Genomic DNA, 21,419 nt, shown 5'->3' on the forward strand with positions numbered 1-21,419 from the left:
TTTAAAGCTTAGTATCATTTGTTCACTCAATAAATATTTTTTCAGTCCCACTGTGTACCAAGGACTATACCAACTATCTTAATTTCTCTTTTCTTTCTAGAGTTCTGCAACCATTTTTGAACTGGTTTTACTTCACTTGCCCCTTGTCTCTAACCTCTTTCTATGGTATTCTCCCCTCTTCTCAACTTCTTGTTTCAAACTTTATTGATAAAATGGAAATCAGAATTCTTCTCAAGGAGCAGCATCAAGTCCAGTCTATGATGCCAGCAACATTGTGGCCGCTTCCAATCATCTAAAGGAAACTCTGCTTATCAATTAGTGGGTTAGTGTCAGGACTTGGAAAGAGGGACAGATAATTGAGGCATGCTAGCCCTAAAACTGGTACTAAGAAGGCTCTGCATTGCTCTTTTTCATTCCCTAACTGTCACAATCATGGGTTGCATGCCTGCTCCCCGGAAGGGCTTGTCCCAGGGGCTCTGCCCTAGGGCCGCAGCGTCCCCACCTGGCTGAAGGTGGTATCTGATGACATGAATGCTTGACAAACTGGTCAAGAAGGGCCTGACTCCTTCCCAAATCGGTATGATCCTCAGAGATTAGAATGGTGTTGCCCAAGTAAGTCCGTGACAGGCAATAAAATGTTGAGAATCCTTAAATACGAAGCTCCTGAGCTTCCTGAGGCACTCTACCATTTTACCAAGAAAGCTGTTGCTGTTCAAAAGAATCTTGAGAGGAACAGAAAGGATGAAGATGCTAATTTCCATCTGATCCTGATTCAAAGCCAAATTCACTGATTGGCTTGACATGATAAAACAATGAGGGTCCTTCTCCCTAATTGAAAATATGAATTTTCCACAACCTCTGCTCTGCTTGCATAAATTTGTCTTATGTACTTGAGCAATAAAAGAAATACGAGTTGCAGGCGACTCGATGACACATAACAACGACATAAAAAGGTATACTGTATTGCTTTCAATGTTCTTGGTAACAATGAGAGAACATAGAGAACATCTTGAAAAGGGAGGTAAGTGATGGAATCAACTTTGTCAACAATGTAATCTCACTTCCAAGAGCATACACATAGTTTTCATAATCTCCCTCAATGTTTGGCTTTGTGAGCTTTTGAAATGGTTCTCAAGAACTGTGTTGATGTTTGAACATCTAGGTTATGTGGTTACTGCTCTCTGTGTCTCAACACTAAGTCCCAAACGTAACAGGACTTAAAAGGGCCATGGGTCTGTTGCATCATACAAGATAAATTTTTCTTTAAATCTTGATCATGAAGCTCACAAAATAACCGCAAAAACATTTCACATATTCACACTGTACTGATCAAAACTAATATGCATTTTTAATTAATTAGAATAAAATCCAAATTATATAACCCATAAAGTGGCCTCCAAAGTCCCCTTCGATTACATCTCCACCTCTATACCCTCCACTGTCTCTTCCGTGCGCTGAACTCCAGTCACCGCTGGCCTCCTGCCTCTGTTCTCTGGATATGGCAAGTATGTCTCCACCTCAGACCACTTCAGTCCACAGTGCTGGTGACTCTTGGCTTAGAAGGTCCTCTCTAACATAGCTACGAGACACTACTTCCGTTCACTCAGATGGTCTGCAAATACTAACTTCTCAGAAAAGTATTTCTTACTCACCTGAGCTGAAATAAATCACTCTCCTCCTTCTTTCTCCTCTTTAGTTTTTCTTTCCTGAATTCAATTTCCACATGAGACATGTTTCTTTATGCCTATGAGTTGCCAGTGACTCATAGCCACAATACACAATATACCCTATACACAATAGCTCTGAACTTTACCCTATTGTGAGCCACTTTCACTGTCTCTGAAATACCTACTCCCATTACTCCAATCACTGTGTCAATTCATCTCATCCAGAGTCTTCCTCATCTGCAACCCTGCATCAGGCACATCTTAGTCTCTAGACTGCCATCCTTACTCTTCAGCACTCTGGAGAGGTCTATGACAGCAGATATTCCTAATGCAATTTATCTTTTGATTTCCTGACTGCTGGTGTGAAGAGTGCTGATTGTGGAACTGAGCAAGCTGAAATTGTTAACAACCTCAATTTCTTCTTTATCTATCATGATACTATCAGCTGGCCCAGTGGTAAGAATCTTCATTTTCTTGATATTGAGCTTCAATCCATATTATATAGTACAGTCTTTGACCCTCTGCCTCAGGCCCTCCTCAGTTTCAGCAAGTAAGTAGGCATTGGCAAAATTTGATGGATTGCCATGAGACATTTTGAATCAGACAATTGTATGATCTTGCCAGAAATGAAAAGGTGAGGAAAAATGAGGTTGCATGCACAGTTAAAAAGGCTATGTTCCGATCCATCTTTAAACACAATGTTGTGAATGATAGGATAATATCCATATGCATATAAGAAACACCTGTCAATACCTCCATCATCTAAATAACATTATAGGCACTGGTAATTGTGAATGAATCTTGATTGCATGGTTGATAAATTTTAGTCTGTAGAAGTTGGTAAACTCTTTCAATTTATTAAAATTTGGCATTAGTTGTTGATGGGTAAATTTGTATAATAGTAGTATCAAGTGGTCTTTCCTGTTGTTCTTCTTGTTGTTATGTGCCATGGGATTGGACTCGATTCATGGGTGACTCTCTGCAGGGTTTTCAGAGGCTGAAAATTATGTAGGAAGAAACTTCCCATCTTCCTTGCACGAAGCAGCTGATGGATAAGAACCGTGTGATTCTGAGTAAGCAGTGCAGCTCTTTTCCGTGAGGGCACATGAGCCACCTGTTCCTCCTTGTAAGTGTATGGATATTGTTCATTGTTGATACTATGTACCATTGAGTCAGAACCTGTTCATAGCCGACACTTTGGGGGAGGGGTTCAGAGGCAGTAAATCACACAGGAGGAACTTGGTCATCTTTTCCCAGTGGAGCAGCTGATGGATTTGAACTATGTGCCTTTGGGTTGGCAGCACAAATCCTTACCACTAACCCCCAGAACTCCCTGTGTGGATATTGTCCTATTACTAACAGTGTTGTACTTTAGGATAGATCTTGAAATTTTCTTTTTGGTAATGAATGCAGCATCATTCTTCAATTTGTCATTGATAACATAATTGATCATATAATTACCCATTCAAAATGGCCAGTGAGTCCATTTCAGCTTAGTAATACTTAGGATACCAGTCATTCCATTTCAGTTTTGAGGACTTCCAATTTTTCTAGAATCATAGCTTATGTATAAATGCATGTTTTTGCAGCTGTTCCTTCTTACTTTGAGGAATGCTACTACAGGAAATGAAGGTCCCCAAAGCTTTCTTCTATCCATGTTATTAAGGTCAATTCTACTTTGAGAAGACAATTCTTCCCCAGTAGTATTCTGAGTGTCTCTCAGTGAATGACATCATCTTCTCATAATATATTAGACAATGTTCTGCTCCTATTCATAAGGTTTTCACTGGTTCGTTTTAAAGATGTGTGTCATTGTGTCATCTCACTCTTCCTCCCAGGGAATTCCTCTGAAACCTGTTCACTATAAGAGACACCAATAGTATTTGAAAGACCAATGATATATTTCTATCATCATGACAACATGAGAGCCACCACAATAAAAACTTGACAGATCAGTGGTATTTTTTTAAATACTGAAATTAAAAAATATGACAGACCAGGTGCAAGAGTTTAAATAAAACTGTGTGCCTTTATATATGTTTTTGTCCTTTCCTATGCTCCCGAAGAATATGTCGCCCTTATTATTATTTTTGTTAGTTTCCATCCTATTGACTATTACTCATAGTGACCCTGTATACAATGGATCAAAACCTTGCACTATCCTGCACCATCTTCACCATGGTCAGTCCCATTGCTGCAGTCACTGTGTCAGTCTGTCTCATAGACTATCAGCCTCCCTTTCACAGAAACATCTGAATTTTTTCCCCTCTAAATGATGTCTTTTCCCAAGGATTTGCACTTCCCCTGACACCGTGCCCAAAGTATGAGAGCAGATTTTCACCATCCTTGCTTACAAGGAACACCCTGGCTACACTTCCTACAAGACAGATTTGTTTGTATTTTGGCAGTGGCATGTTATAGTCCACATTCTTTGCCAACATCACAATTCAAAGGCAAGTTCATCTTCAGTCTTCCTTATTCATTGTCCAACTTTCACACAGGCACTAAACAACTAAAAACACCATGACTTGGTGTTTATTCTTTGAAGTGACATCCTTGCTCTTTAGTACTTTAAGGAGGTTCTTAGCAACAACATTTCCCGATACAATGTCTTTTGATTTATTGAATGTTGTTTCTATGGGTACTGATTGTAGATCCAACTAAGATGAAATAGTTATATAGGATAAACCAGATAAAGCATGACTTCAATCCTTTCTCTGTCAAGATGTTATCTATCAGTGAAGTGGTGAGGAATTTTGTTTTCCTCATGTAGAGTTGTAATCCACACTGAAGGCTGTAGTCTTTGATCTTCTTCAGCGTTGGCTGTTAAGTCTTTGTCACTTTCCATAAACAAGGTTAAGACAACCACAAAATGCAAGTTTTTTATGAGTCTTCATCTAATCATGATGCCACGTTCTTCTTCTTATAGTTTGGCTTCTTGAATGATTTGCCCAGCACACACTTTGAATACCTGTGGAGAAAGGATATAACCTTGGCGCACATCTTTCTCATTTTAAAGCATGCACTGTCCCTTTTTTCTGTTTGACAACTGTTTCTTAGTCTATGTATAGGTTTTGCATGAGCACACTTAATTATTCTAAAATTCCAGTTTTTCTCAGTGTTATTACATAAATAATTATTTCAGGAGTGGATGGCTGGTCCTACTGAACATGTCATAGTCTGAAAGTTCCAGTGAAATTTGTCATGAGAAATCCTACTTGTATTTGAAATGCCATAACATTTAGCATTACAACAAGGTGCAAGCCAGCACAGTATGGCAAATTGACATGTGAATGGTGGTCTGTTATTGGAAAAAAATAATTAAAAGAAAAGATGGGGAATATTTCCCAGTTGTGTGGTGAGAGTTCAGACATATTATTGTGGACATCAAGTCACAGTTTTTACAATCATTATCCTTCTTGATTGCTTAATACTAAAAACAAAACAAAACAAAACAAACCAACTGGAGGTGCTTTCATTACAACTAAAATAACTAAAGTGTGATATAAGTCAGGGAGGGATTCTGGTTTCCTCAGAGGAGTTCTTTCAAAATGACCCATTTAACTGGTTGAGAAGCTGCTCAGGTAGTAGGACAGAAGCTCTCAGACCCTTAGGCAAATGAAGACACACGCCTGACCACACCCTACTCGAAATGATTGGGAAATACAATTCCCAGCCCCACTATGTGCTTGATCCGGTATTGCTTTCTGCTGTATTGCTCCACATTTCCCAATATCCATGACAAATAAGCTGGTGATGTTGAAAGTGCCAGTTTTTACATGTCCACTCACCTTATGAAGATGTTTTGAAGCTTAGGCAAAGTTTCTATGGGAGAGTAATAGCCTCCTGCTTAAATATGCCCAAGAAGGATGTGCACAGTGACACATTAAAGTTGCTACAATCAGGATGTGGAAATTTTAATTTTAATGTCTTGATTGACACACAACTGGAAGTTAAGGTTTCCTAAAGGTAGTAATCCAATTAAATATCTATTTTATATGCAACAAATTTCAATTAAATGCAGAAACAGAACAGTAACAAACTAAAGTGTAATGAAAGGGCTGAAAACAAACTCTAACATACTGTTTCTTTGATGCTCATTTTTTTTGAAAGGTCAGTTGGATAGATAAAAAAATGTCTATTTTGCACTATTTTAAAATGTGTTTGCACAAATAGGACTGGAGTAAGAAATTATACTCTATGTTTTAAACATATCCTTTTTATTCTTGACGGTTAGATGCAAGTTAAAGCTCAACCTAACTAAACCAAAATCAGCTGGCTTTGAGGCAAAAAGTCTAGGTTTAAGATCAAACTCTGTTATCTGTATGAGCGAAATCAAGTAACTTAACCTCTCTAAAGCCTAATTTTCTTAGGAATAGAATGAACTATTCGTATTTACGTATCTTAATAGTTCAGAGTCAAGTGAGAAAAAGTGGAAAAGCTCAGAAAGCTGTTTTAAAAAATACATAATTGCAATTTGTTTCTTCTATGGTGAGGATACCTCTTTTAAAAAAAGGGGGGGAGGTACCAGAGAAAACTTACAATACACTTACATAATGTCACAGTTGTTGTTGTTATGTGCCATCGAGTCGTTTGCGACTCATAGAGCCCTAAACGCCATTCTATCCTGTGCCAACCTCGCTGTCTCAAACATATTCATTCCCACCACTCCACTCACAAAGTAGAAAAGTAAAGCAAGAAAAAAGAAAACGTACTAATTTTACAATCGTTCTGTTGTAGTTGGTTGGTTCGTCAAGGTAACTGACTCACACTGCCCCTATAAACAATACATGGAACCACTGCTGACCATACACCAGTCCCACAGTCTATGCTGAGCTTAAGCCCATTGTTGCACTGACAATGTCAATTCATCATGTTGAGGGTCTTCCTCTCCTTTTCTGATCCTCCGTCTTTTCAAGCTGGGTGTCCTTATCCACGAACTGGCTCCTCTGGACAGCCTGCCAAAAGGACGTATGATGAAATTACAGCTATTTGTAACTGGACACAAATTTGGCTCAAAGTCTCATCTGTGATCTTTCTATCCTTCAAAACGTGATGTTCTTCTCCAAGGACTGACTGGTTCTTCTTAGCCACGTGTTCAAAAGATGTGAGACAGAGCTTCAAAATCTTTGCTTCCAAGGAAAAACTTGGTTTCACCCTCTCCAAGACAAACCTATTTGTTCTCTTGGCAGTCCAAGATATATATAATCATTATTCTTCTCCAGCACCACAACTCGAAGCATCTGTCATCCTTGGTCATTGTCCAGCTCTCTGAAGCATAGCAAGCAATTACAAAGACCATGGCCTGGATAAGGCACACCTTAGTCTCTAGTCTGGCATCATTACTCTCTAGCACTTTGGAGAGGACCCTGACAGCACAGACTTCTGGTGCCAAGACTATTGATTGTGGAGCCAAGCAAGCTGTAATTGTTATCAATCTTACTCTCTTTTCCATCTATCATGATGCTTCCAGTTGGCCCATTGGTGAGAATCTTTGTCTTCTTGATGTTGAGCTTCAATCCATATAGAAGACTACAGTCCTTGACTTTCTGTAGCAAATGCTTCAGGCCCTCCTCAATTTCGGTAAGCAAAGTTGTATTGTCTGTATAATGTAGGTTTTGATGAATCTTCCTCCAATCCTGATGGCACACTCTTCCTTATAAAGTCCAGACTCTGAATGATCTGTTCCACATACAGATTGAAAAACCATGGAGACAAGGTGTATCCCTGACACATTCCCTTCCTGATTTTGAACCATGCAGTGTTTCCTTCCTCTGTTCTAATGACTGCTTCACAGATACTCAGTTTTAGTTTAAAATATTCCCAAGTCTACAGATGTTTCGTTTAATTCCTATTTAACTAGAGTGCAAGAAGTCCTGGGTTAAATTCCAAATGAATCCAGGTTTTTTCCGCTTAACTTTAGGTGGCCTAATGGGTAAGAAGCTGTACCATCAACCCAAAGGCAGGCAATTCAAATCCACTAGCTTCTCTGAGGGAGAAACAAGGGCACTCTCTTCCTGTGCACTTTACAGTCTTTGAAAACCTCCTGGAGGTGAGTTGGTTCTGACTCAATGGCACATAACCATCACCACCACCTATGAAGAGGCAGAAATAGAAAAGGCAATGGTATTCTCAGGCACAGAAAACCAGAGGACAAAATAAAGAATCTCTCTTGGACTTCAGAGGTAATCTAAGATCAAAGCTACTGCCAGAGTGTTGATTTTTAACTCATAGTAACCCTTAAGAAGAAGACACACATCTGTTCTTGCAGAAAAACTGATAAGTTTTAAGCACCTATCTTTTGGTTAAAGAGCTTTGAAGGAGTAGTGAGCAGGTTGAGAAAGAGGAGTAGATTCTTCCTGTTAAGATTTATAGTCTCAGAAACCCAATAAATGATTGATATGGTCAGAATCCATTTGATGGTATTGGGTGTGAGTTTTTGGTGTCTTTTGGTTAGCAGTCAAATGTTTTAACTATAGAAACAGTAATGTTCCTTTTAATGGTAATTATGAGTAAGTGAAAATATTTTTACATTAAAACATAGATATATAATTTATTAAAAAGATTTTGCTTAGCACTACATACCAGCTAGGAACCGAGATAGAGTGTAAAGGAAGATTCCTAAATATGGGATTTACATCCTAGATTAGAGCAATAGTTGTAAATTGGATCATTGTCAGGTCCCTTTTGCTCTGTGGAAATACAGTTCACAGACAATAATTCTACATGATAAAAAAAATATGGTTTTTATTTGTTGTTGTTATGTGCCATCGAGTCATTTGCGACTTATAGCAACCCTACAACAGCTCTGAACTCTGATCTATCCTGTGCCAACCGTGTAGTCTTGACACATCTATTCTCTTTACCCTAGTTTCTGAATCAATCTGTCTAATCGAGGGTCTTCCTCTCTTGTGCTGCTCCTCTACACTTCCCAGCATGATGTCCCTCTAAAGGACTGATTCCTCCTTTCAACATGCCCAAAGTATGTCAGATGAAGCTTCAGAGTCCTTACTTCTAAAGAGCAGCTTGATTTCACCCTTTCTAGGATGAACCTGTTTATTTTCCTGGCAGTCCATGATATATTCAATACTCTTTATCCAACACCACAGTTCAAAGGTATTCTCTTTCTATCATTCTTAGTCATTGTCCAGCTTTCTGATGCATAGTAAGTAATTGTGAAGCCTATAGCCTGGACCATGCGAACCTTAGTCTCCAGACTGATGTTGTTGCTTTTCAGTACTCTAGTGAGAGTGCTGACTGCAGACTTTCCCAACGCAATTCGTCTTTTGATTTCTTGACTGCTGGTACCACCAAGAGTGCTGATTATGGAGCCAAGCAAACTAAAGCTGTTAACCATCTCACTCTCTTCACCATCTATTATATTGTTGCCATTGGCCCAGTGCTGAGAATCTTTGTTTTCTTGATGCTGCACTTCAATCTATATTGAAGACTGCAGTCCTTGACCTTCTGCAGCAAGCACTTCAGATCCTCCTCAGTTTCAACAAGCAGGGTTGTGTCATCTGCATTAATGTAGGTTGTTGATGAGTCTTCCTCCAATCCTGATACCACATTCCTCCTCATACAGCCCAGCCTCCCGGATGATATGTTCTGCATATAGATTGGAAGGTATATAGATACGACACATCCTAGGAGCACCCCCTTTCTGATTTTGAACCAAGCAGTGTTTCCTTGCTCTGTTCTGACAACTTCCTCCTGATCAAGTATAGGTTTTGCATAAACAAAATCAAGCATTCTGGGATCCCTATTCATCTCAGGGTCAGTCACAGTTTATTGTGATCCCACAGTTTATTGAGATTCACACAGTCAATAAAGTCAACCAGCCTTTGCATAGTCAATGGAACACAGAAAGACATTCCTCTGATATTCTCTGCTGTCATCCAAGATCCATCTAGCATTAGATATTATGTCCTTATCATGTTGTTATTGTTGTTAAGTGACATCATATTGAGCACGACTCATAGGGACCCTATGAACAAAAGACCTTACACCTGTTCTATAACTATTTCATTTCTCTAAATTCATAGAGTTTCAGAGCCATGCTATTTAGGAAGTGGATGCCACTACTGCTTCCAAGCCTGTCTTAATCTGGGAGCTCCCACAAACACTGTTAACCATGTATAACCATTATGGCATTTGAAACACCAATGGCACAGCATTCAGCATCACAGACAGCAACTCCAAGATTCCTCAGTACAGAAAATTAACAGACCAGTGCTGTACCACTTAGGAGAGTGTTACTTTCAAACACAACTTAACACTAAGCCCATTGGCCACAGGCCTGAGTTGGAGCCAATCAGGGCCTGGTGTACTGGCCTGGGTTTTTTAAAATTTGGGTGGGATTGAGTCTTCAGTTGAAGGCACATGTATGTAGCTGTTAGTTTTTTACAAGATGAGTTCTTGTTTTGGTTGAAGGTCAGCTGGTGACTGTTGGGTTGGTTTTATTTTGTTCATGACTGTGTGTGAGCTGATTGGATTGAATGGTTTTTGCTGGTAATGAACTGTGTGTGTGTGTGGGGGGGGGTGGGGGCTTGTTGTAGCCAATCAGGGTCCAGTGCACCACCCTGGGTTTTCTTTTTTAAATTCAATTGGGACTTAGTCTTCAGTTGAAGGCATATGTGTGTGTATACTTAACAAAGTGTAATATTCCTTTACAACAGCAGTATGTATAAAAATGGAAAAAATCCTTTTCATTTTGTGTGACTGTAATGTGTGTGATTTTAATCTGTGGCCCTCAGGCCTGGTTTTAGTTGGTTTTGGTCAAACATTCTTCTAAGTAGTATAGCACTTGTCTGTCCACTTGTTGTACAGAGGTAACTTGTGGTTGCTGTGATGCTAAACACTGTGACACTGATATATCAAATGCAATAATGGTTACCCATGGTGGACAGTGTCTGGTGGAGCTCCCTGATTAAAACAAGCTTGGAAGCAGGAGTGGCATCCACTTCTGAAATAGCTTGCCTCTGGAAACTCTATGAACATGGAAAAACGATGAAAGTTATACAAATGTTCAGGTCTTTTGTTCATAGGGCCGTTATGAGTCATCTACGACTTGATGGCACCTAACAACAACAACAACAACAACAACTACAACAAAATGAGATTAGAGTCTAGGCTCAAGCGTTTACAAACAGTTTTGACACCTATCTAACGGTTTGGACTTTTCAAATTATAATTTTTTCCCCATTGTTGAACATCTTCTTATCCCTTCTTCTCCCCCTCCCCCAACTCACCCCACAATGCACCCCTTGTTCCAAATTGTTGCCATACTTATAATGCCTAATCATATATTCCTTTTGGACAGGCCTTCCCCCTCATCTCTTCTAATTCAATGTTATCTCTACTCTTTTCCTGTTCTCTCCCAAATCCCCCCACATATCTGTCCTATTTTATAATAACAGCTGTGTTATATCTAGTGTTTGTCTTTTTGTGACTGAGCTATTTCACTCAGTATAATTTCCTCCAGGCTCCCCCATGTTGTGCAATGTTTCATCACCATTCGGTAACCCTTTTCTAGGCCCAGATCTGCAGCACATTTCTTGCCAACAATAATTAAGAAGTCCAAGCACACTTTCATCATAATCTTCTGCTACAGAAATCTGGGTAACAGGTACTTTAGGTATCACCAGAAAGTGAATTGGTGCTTGAGCTGAAATGTCATGAAAAACAAGGCACCGCTCATTCTCAAAAATTATTTTGGCTGGGAGTTCCTTGCAGACGATCTTCCGAAAGACTTTATCACCACCAGGAAGAGCGGTCTGAGCCTTTGAGATCTCATCTGCCATCTCTGTCTCCCTACTGCAACAGCAGAAACACTGCCAAGCCTGAGCTTGGAACTGTGGCCTGCATGCCTGTGTTGGCCTTCTATCTAATGGTTTTCAGCTGCTAATTGAAAGATTGGAGGTTGGATCCATCCAGAGGTGTTTTGTAATGAAGGTCTGGTGATCCGCTTCTGGAAGTTATAGCCATGAAAACCTTTGGGCTACAGTTCTAGTCAGAAACACAAGGGTGATCACGTGTCAGAATCAACTTGAGAGCTACTGTGTTGTTTGTTTAGTGACTATGTTAAGCAGTTTTCCAGTTGTTTGTAATCTTTATCATTTTAAAACTTGTGGTTGGATGAAAATTTACAAGGCAAGTCGGTTTTCTATTCAGCCATTTAGACCTATTTTATTTTATGACAATGTAAATACACTTTTCCCACTTTCCTTCCGTGATTCTCATTTTCTCTAAACCCTCTAGCCTACTCTTTTTGCCTTCTGAGCTTTATCCCAGGTTCTACCTGTTTATCTTCTTGTTGTTATGTGTTGTTGAGTCACCTGCGATTCATAGCCACCCTACATACAACAGCCCTAAACCCTGTTCTGTTTTGTGCCAGTCTTACTGTCTCTGACACGTAAACACCCATTACCCCAGTTACTGAGTCAATCCATCTCATCGAAGGTCTTCCTCTCTTGCACTGCCCCTCCACCCTCCCAAGTATGATGTCCCTCTCCAAAGACTGGTCCTTCTTTGCACTATGTCCAAAGTATGTCAGACAAAGCTTCAGAATCCTTGACTCCAAGGAGCAGCCTGGTCTCACCTTCTCCAGGATGAACTTGTTCGTTCTCCTAGCAGTCCATGGTATAACAAATACTCTTCTCCAGCTTATATAGTTGGCTATTCTTAGCAAGGAGAATACCTCTGTTATTGGTCACCTGATCGGCTTGTCTATAATTTGAAAGTTGAGGCACAGATGTAAGTTTGTTTTAGGTTCAGAGGGTAACCAAAGGCCATAGCTCTCTCATCTTTTTGAAAACTTGAATACGTTCCTGAACAAACTTTTGAGAACTCTTATTCCAGAGGTAAAGAGCCCTGGATGTATCAGAACTGAGTCATAGCTGACCCTCCAGTGGATTTTCCCAGGCTATAAATTGTATAGAATGAGATCTATTAGGAACCACTGCTAGATTTGAACACTCAGTGTTGTTCACTAGAGCTCTTGCCTTACGTTTTGTGTCATCCTAGAGACAACCCAAATGTATGTAGTTTGAATCTACTAGGTAGGTGTTCCAAAGGAGAAGGGTGGGAAATCTCCTACGTTGAGATTTATAGCTGAAACCCTCTGGAAGGTCAGCTATGATTTGATTTCAACTTGATAGCACATAACAACAACTCAGGTGACCAGATTTGAATTCCACTCGCAATTTATAATCATGTTGCCATTTGCTACTTTGAAAATTGGCAAACCGAATCTGCAACTCCTACTAGGGAACTCTGAAGGCAATAAACTGCATAAAGAAAGCAAGCAGGGGGGAAGCTTTATGGCAAATGGCTATCTACATACAACTGAAAACTTCAATCCAGTACAGACATGCATCTAACCTCTTTGGTTCAATGGAAAGAAAGCCTCTTAAGCTAAGACACCAAAACAGGAAACAGATTTGAGGACCTGTCCCAGCTCTTCTACACACTAGGTATTCTCTTGGTGATGAGGAATTCTTTATCTAGTTTTCAAATGTTATTCCACTTAACAGTTGTCAATTAGCGAGTCCCCTAATGTAAATGTAGAGTATCTTGGTGCACTTGAAAAACCAGGGATTTTGCAAATCGGCTCGGTGCGCGACTGAACTCGGTGTGTGCATAGAGTGGGGAGGGTTAGCAGTAGCGTTTGTCCATGGCAGGTCGACAAGCACACACTAGCAAGGACAACCTTGCCAGTCTTATGGCCCCGCCAGAACTTCCACGAGCGCCTCCACCAGCGCGTCTGCCAGAGCTTTTACCAGCGCCTCCACCAGCGCATCACTGCATCCTGGCGTCCGAGACACGCAATTCCCGTCACGTGGCCCCGCGGCGTCCAATCAGCGCCCAGAGCCCGCAGGCTCGCAATTCAAATCTCAACTGGGCTCCGGGCATCGGTGCTGGCGGTGCTGCAGCCGCCGCTCGCCCGCGGGCCATGGAGCACCGCATCGTGGGGCCCGGGCCTTACAGGGCCACCAAGCTGGTGAGTGAGTTTGCTGGGGACTCGGTGAAGCCGCTTGCCAATCCTCTCTTCTGTGGGGCTGGGCTGGTGTTTGGAAGCTGGATGTACCGCCCCTTTCTCGACTTTGGCGTTGTTTGTTTGCTGTCTAGTCGGGACTGACCGATAGCTGTCCCTCCAGCGGGTTTTCCGAGGCAGTTAATTGCAGTGGAGGAGATTGCCCATCCTTCTGGTGGATTCGAACTGCATGGTTTGGGAATTGCGGCGCAGCTTCTTGCCCTTAAGCCACTGGAGCTCCCTGACCAATGGGAGTAGGGGGTGGGGGAAGAAGAAAGAAAACGCTAATAAATCTGCAGTTCAGTCTACAGAAGGTGGGCGCAGTTTCATCCCTGAGACTTTGATTGGTTCTCGCCATTAAGCAACTCCTTCTTTAAAGCTTCTTATCAAGGTGACCTGCCTTTGTCCTTCAGAATCTAATGCCTGAAGCCAGGAGAGGAAAATCCCAGTTTGTAGCCTTGGGCCACATCAGGGGCTCCTGTGCACCTTGTTTGCTTCACTCGGGCAGGGCGTGACTCCTTCCTGAGGGACACTTGTGCTTGTTCTTTGTATGGGTGCTCAGAACAGAAGTAGCTCTCCGGCCACATTTCAGGTCCCCTGGCCTTGCTGAATTTCTGCCAGCACAGGCATAAACGTTGGTCAGAATGAAAGTGTGAGGGAATCTTTGCAGGTCCTACTGGCCCACGCTGCTGCCTTTTCTCCTGGGAGAGGAGCTATTATAGCGGCAGTTCTGAGATGTACCTGATCTGCTTCATGACCTGAGGCAAATAATTTCAATGTTTAGTGTTCTTTATCTCAGTAAGTAGTGGCAACCTGAAAATACTTCAGCAGGGTTTTAATTTTTTTTTTAAATTGTGATTTTAATGAACGTTGACAAAACATATTGGTTCAATCATTTATACACATTTTGTTTCATAATATTAGTCATAATACCCCCCAATATAGTTGCACTTTCTCTATTTCCACTCTGGGATTTTCACTTTGGATGACTTTTCTATCTTACCCTTCCTTGCTTTCAGGGCTTTGTCCACGGGCCAATGCTCTTTTGGCCTTACTCCGTTGCTGTGGAGTTGGAACCAACTTGTAGCAGATCCTCTATGGGGTTTCAAGAGGCTGTAAATTACATGGGAAGACATTGCCCATCTTTGTCCTGTGGAGCGGCAGGTGGATTGGAACCATAAGAGTAGATGATTGTGCTCGCTTCGGCAGCACATATACTAAAATTGGAACGATACAGAGAAGATTAGCATGGCCCCTGCGCAAGGATGACACGCAAATTCGTGAAGCGTTCCATAAAAAAAAAAAAAAAAGAGTAGATGATTGGGTTAGCAGCATAACTAAAAATATACCACCAAAGCTTTCCAGACCTTATAAGTTTGGTTATTCTAAGGAGCTAGTGCTTCCCTAGTGTTACTGCTTATGTTATGTTGTTGTGGTGGTGGTAAAGTGCCATCAAATTGACTACAATGCATAAAAATCCCATAAACAATGAATTTGACCCTTTCTGTACTCTGTATGATACTCATGAACTCCATGATGCTGAAGACTTTGGTGACAGTCACAATGTCAGCCTATCTTGTTGAGGATCTTCCTCTCAGCCCTGTCTTTCCTAGAATGATGTCTCTTCCCAAGGATGGGTCCCTCCTGAGTGCATGCCCAGAGTGAGACACCGTCCTTACCTCTCAGGAGCACATTTCTGGCCATTGGCCTTGCTAAATTTCTGCCTTTCATTCAAGATAGTTGTGAGTGTTCTTTTGGCAATCTGTGTGCTATTAAATACTGTTGATCAGTGTTACAATTCAAAGATATTCTTTTTTGGTTTTGTTTATTGTCCAACTTTCAGGTACTTAGGATGCAATTGGAAAGACTATCGCTTGGATCAGGTGCATTTTAGTCATAATACCTGACAGTATTTTGGAAAGGTCTCCTTTTGATTTGTTGACTGCTAGTACTCTGGGTCTTCCGATAGCATCTCTCAGTATTGCACCTCTGAGGCTTGAATTTGTTTTTCAGTTCTCTCCGCTTGAAAAATTCTGAATAAATACTTCCCTTTTTTTTCTGACTCCAGCTCTTTGAACATTTTATTATATTTTGCTTTATCTTCTTAACTGCCCATTGAAGTCTTCTCTTTAGCTCTTTTACTTTGAAATCTCTTCCTTTTCTTTTGGCTTTTCAACACTCTTATTCAATTTTCATAGTCTTTTCTGACATCCATTTTGATTTTTTCCTTTTTCCTTTGTAACAATCTTTTGCTCTCTTCACAGATGATATCTTTGATGTCTTCCCACAGTTCTTCTGGTCTTTTCTCATTGGTGATAGAAAATGGAAGGAATATAAAGAATCACTGTAATAAAATAAATTAGTTGACACTGAAATATTTGAGAAAGTACCATGTGAACAACAGCTAGTGGTAATGAAAGGTGAAGTTTAAGCTGCACTGAAGGCTTTAGAAAAAAAAAATATGGCCCCAGGAATGGATGGAATACCAAATGACATCTTTTAACTAACAAATGCAGCTCTGGATTTGCTTACCAGTTTATGCCAGTAAATCTGGAGGACAGCTGCCTGGCCAACTCACTGAAAGAGAACTGTATTTGTCCCCATTCCCAAGAAAGATGACCCAACAGAATGTGGAAATTATAGGACAGTATCATTAATATCTCATGCAAGCATGATACATTAAAGATCATTAAAAAATGGCTAGAATAGTACATTGACAGGAAACTACCAGAAGTTCAAGCTGGGTTTAGTAGAGGCCGTGGAACCAGGGATACCATTGCTGATGTCAATGGATCCTAGATGAAAGCAGAGACTACCAGAAGAACAGATGATGATGATGATGATTTTAAATAACAGTTATGGAGGCTAATAGTCCATTCTTTGTAGGTGACCCCTAATGAACTTTAGTTGCTGAGATTGTGGAAGATCCTGACATGGCATCTTCCCCTGTGAAGCCTCTGTGCACAGTGTGCTTTTCTAATAACTTGGAAGTGGTTATGTTTAGGACTGCTTCTGCTGTGTGTGGCCTAATTAATATGACAAAGATAACTCTATTTTCAAACAGATTAGTCAGTTTTCTTGGAGTTAATTTTGACTCATGGCTATTTCATGTTCATCCAAGTAGAACTTCCCTCCAAAGTCTTTTCAGGGGCTCATGGCCAGAGTTATAGCACCAGGAAGTTTTCCCAAGAAGCCTCTAGGTGAACCCCAACCTTCAATCTTGTAGTTAGTTGTTTAATTCATTAATGATTCACCTCACGTGGGATTCCCCAATCAAGAATAAATCCACAGATCTAGAGAAGTTAGGATTTCAATACATATTATTTTGGTGCACCATTCAATCTCTTAAAGGGTTCCTGGTTCTTTTTTTTTAAATAAATACCATAGGCTCCTTTAAGAATCTGATCATAATCTTCTCCACAAAGACTATGTGCCACATAGAAATGAAGTTTTATGTCTGATTTCATGAGGTTTTGGAATTCTTTGACATTGTTTCATTTGCCTTAAAACAGTTATTTTATTGACTCATGAATCTGTGGGTCAGCTGTCTGGGCAAGGTTTATCTGAGTGGTTCTGTTGAGTGGCTCATGTACCATAGTCATTTAGTGACTTGGCTAGGCCTGATTAAAACTGGCAGCTCAACTTGGTTCTAGACTCTGTTTCTAGTAGGTTAGCCAGTCATCTTCACAAAGTGGTCTCATGTTTCCATTATAGTAAGAACAGGTCTCTGCATCAAGCACATTTCATTGGAGAAAGCAAATCACACAGCAAACACAAGTTTTAGAAATTCAGCTCCTCTTATTAGGAGAAATGGCCAAGCCACATCGTAAATGTTTATACTATAAAAGATGTTGTTGTTATGTACCGTCGAGTTGCCTGCAACTCATAGTGACCCTATGTACAACAAACAGCCTAAACTTTGCCCTATCCTGTGTCAATCTTATTGTCTCTGACCTACCTACCTCCATTACCCCAGTCAGTGAATCAGTCCATCTCAAGGGTCTTCCTATCCTGCGCCGTTCCTCCAGTCTCCCAAGTGTGATATCTCTCTTCAAGAACTGGTCCCTCCTTGCAACATGTCCAAAGTATGTCTGACGAAGCTTCAGAATCCTTGTTTCCAAAGAGTTGCCCGGCTTCACCCTGTCCAGGATGAACCTGTTTGTTCTTTTAGCAGTCTATGGTATATTCAATATTCTTCTCCAACACCACAGCTCAAAGGCATCAATTCTCCTTCTGTCCTCCCTAGTCATTGTCCAGCTCTCTGATGCATAGCAAATGATTGCAAAGACCATGGCCTCTATCAGGCACACCTTAGTCTCCAGACAGACATTGTTGCTCTTCAGTACCTTGGAGAGGTATCTGACAGCAGACTTTCCCATCACAATACATCTTTTAATTTCCTGGCTCTTAGTGCCAAGAGTATTGATTGTGGAGCCAAGCAAACTAAAGCTGTGAACAATCTCAATCTCTTCACCATCTAGCATGATGTTGCCAATTGGCCCAGTGGTGAGAATCTTTGTTTTCTCAGTCCATACTGAAGGCTGCAGTCCTTGACCTTCCGCAGCAAGCACTTCAGGTCCTCCTCAGTTTCAGCAAGCAGGATTGTGTCATCTGCATAATGCAGATTGTTGATGAATCTTCCTCCAATTCTGATGCCACATTTCTCCTCGTACAGCCCAGCCTTCCAGATTATCTGTTCTGCATACAGATTGACAATGTATGAAGATAGAACATGTTAGGAATTATTAAATTTATCTTTGCAGACAAGTTACCACAGATAATTCAGAATGATTCTTTCATTTGCAAAAAAAACCCCTAACCTAGTATTAATTTAGGTTATCTTTCAGGCTAGGCTCTAAGAAGTATGAATGGTGATGATGGTAAGAAACAAATAACGTTATATTTATATCTATTTGTGTATATATTTACACACACATTGTAATTGTAGTTAGATGCCTGTAAAAAGAGCAAGAGCCATGTGGGGAGGTGTATGTCTGATCTTTACCAACTTCACAAAAGGAAACTCTTCCTGTCAACAGTGTCAGTGACACAAAACCAATTCCCATGAGGTCAGATATGTCCCTCACACTCTTGTATCTCTTTCTACTCATTTCAACACCAATCTTACTACTTAGCTTGGTCCAAAATCTGATATAGCTCACAGACCATTCAGAACCATGTTGGGGAAATCAAAAGGTTATAATCTGTTAGTAGCAGAATACAGTCAGACAGCTTCTGAAATGTGCACAAAGGTGTCTCAGTCTTGAGCCTCATGGCTTTAGACCAGTGATACAAAGTGGTCAGTTCTGACAATATTAGCTTCCTGTCCTGAGTCTTAGCTAGTATATCAAAGTTTTAAGTCTTTGGAATTTTGGTCCCCTACCCCCACCTGCCCAACAAACTTGGGCAAAGGCTTTTAGCTCCAGTTCCAAATGAGTAGCAATCCCAAGGTCCCATCTCATGTCAGGTCTCTAGTTTGGCTATGGCTTCTGTAGCCATACATTGGTGTAGGTGGAGCAAGAACATCTGGTCTCCCTGGAAGCGGATCCTGCTGCTTCTTTTTCACAGGGGCAGGGAAGGTCTAATTCTGATGCTGGATTGCTTAATTAATGGTGAGACTATCCAGTCTTCTTGTGGATTGGTGAGACTAGCCAGTCCTTTCGTGGACTGGTGAAACTAGTCAGTCTCCTTGTGGATTGGTGAAACTAGCCAGTCTCCTTGTGGATTGGTGAGACTATCCTGTCTTCTTGTGGATTAGTGAGACTAGTCCTTTTGTGAATTGGTGAGAATAGCCAGTCCCCTTGTGGATTGGTGAAACTAGTCAGTCTCCTTGTGGATTGGTGAAACTAGTCAGTCTCCTTGTGGATTGGTGAGACTAGCCAGTCCCCTTCTGGATTGGTGAAACTAGCCAGTCTCTTTGTGGATTGGTGAGACTATCCTGTCTTCTTGTGGATTAGTGAGACTAGCCAGTCCTTTCGTGGATTGTTGAGACTAGCCAGTCTCCTTGTGGATTGGTGAAACTAGTCAGTCTTTTTGTGGATTGGTGAGACTAGCCAGTCCTTTTGTGAATTGGTGAGACTAGCCAGTCTCCTTGTGGATTGATGAAACTAACCAGTCTCTTTGTGGATTAGTGAGACTAGCCAGTCTCCTTACGGATTGGTGAGACTAGCCGGTCCCCTTGTGGATTGGTGAGACTAGTCAGTCTCCTTGTGGATTGGTGAGACTAGCCAGTCTCCTTGTGGATTGATGAAACTAACCAGTCTCTTTGTGGATTGGTGAGACTAGCCAGTCGCCTGTGGATTGGTGAAACTAGTCAGTCTCCTTGTGTATTGATGAGACTAACCAGTCTCCTTGTGGATTGGTGAGACTATCCTGTCTCCTTGTGGATTGGTGAGACTATCCTGTCTCCTTGTGGATTGGTGAGACTATCCTGTCTCCTTGTGGATTGGTGAGACTAGCCAGTGTTCTTGTGAATTTGTGAGACTAGTCAGTCTCCTTGTGGATTGGTGAGACTAGCCAGTCCCCTGTGGATTGGTGAGACTATCCTGTCTCCTTGTGGATTGGTGAGATGAGCCAGTCTTCTTGTGAATTTGTGAGACTAGTCAGTCTCCATGTGGCTGGGATAACATGCCCCATTCACATAGTCTCACCCTTCTACATGGCAAAGTCAAACTGTGGCTAGATAAGTCATATTGAAAGATACTACACAATGCCAGAGTCAACTTTGTCTCATGTTGTTGTTGTTGTTGATTGCTGTCCAGCATCATAGTGACTATGAACAAAAGACCTGATGCCTTTCTATAACTATCATCACTTCTCCAAGTTCATAGACTTTCCAGAGGTATGTGGTTTAGGAAGTAGATGCCACTTCTGCTTCCAAACCTGTTTTAAACTGGGAGCTCCACCAAACACTGTCTACCTTGGGAAACCGTTATGGAATTTGACACCCCGGTGGCACAAGGTTCAGCATCACAGCAAACCCAGCTTACCTCAGCATAACAAATTGACAGAAGAGTGATGTACAACTTGGTAGAATGTTCCTCCAAAAGATAACAACACTGGTCTCACTTAGCAGTGGTTAAGTGCTGTCAAGTTGAATATGACTCATAGCGACCCTGTGAACAAACGACCTGTGTAATAGATCAAACTATTGCTCGATCCTGTGTCATCCTCACCATCACCTCTGTGCCCAAGCCCACTGTTGCAGACAGTCTGTCAGTCCGTCTCACTGAAGATCTTTCTTTTGCTGATCCTCTGCCTTTCCCAGTATGATTCATTTCTGTCTCGGGCTGGAGGTCTTTTTCCAAGGGCCAACCCCTCCTGGCACCAATGCCCAAAGTATGTGAGCTGAAGTACCACAGTCTTTGCTTCTGAGGAGCAGTCTGGTGGCACTTGTTTCAAGACAGATTTGTTTGATCTTTTCTCAGTTCCGTCAATGCTGTTCTTAGCTAGCATCACAATTCAAAAGTATCAATTTTTCAATCATCCTTGCACAAATATGGTTATTAAAAAAGTATTTTTTGGGGGAGCTCTGGTGGCCTAGTGGCAAGGAGCTGCAACTACAACCCCAGAGGTGCATGGTTCAAATCCACCAGATGCTCTGCTGGGGAAGGAGGGACAATTTCCTCCTGTACCAGTCAGATCTGATTTGACGGTACACTCACACAAAAATAATAAAAAAATTTTTAAAAAAAAGTTCTAAAAAAAAAAAGTATTTT

The 21,419-nt window shown here is 41.1% G+C and overlaps 1 pseudogene; it reads left to right on the forward strand.

Annotated features, from left to right (window-relative positions):
* Window positions 1–432: 432 nt before the first annotated feature.
* LOC102845859 lies at window positions 433–875 on the forward strand (annotated as a pseudogene).
* Window positions 876–21,419: the final 20,544 nt, after the last annotated feature.

The sequence above is a fragment of the Elephantulus edwardii genome, unplaced genomic scaffold (genome assembly GCF_000299155.1).
Source record: "Elephantulus edwardii isolate Elephantulus edwardi_28Jun2011 unplaced genomic scaffold, EleEdw1.0 scaffold00099, whole genome shotgun sequence".
Taxonomy (NCBI): domain Eukaryota; kingdom Metazoa; phylum Chordata; class Mammalia; order Macroscelidea; family Macroscelididae; genus Elephantulus; species Elephantulus edwardii.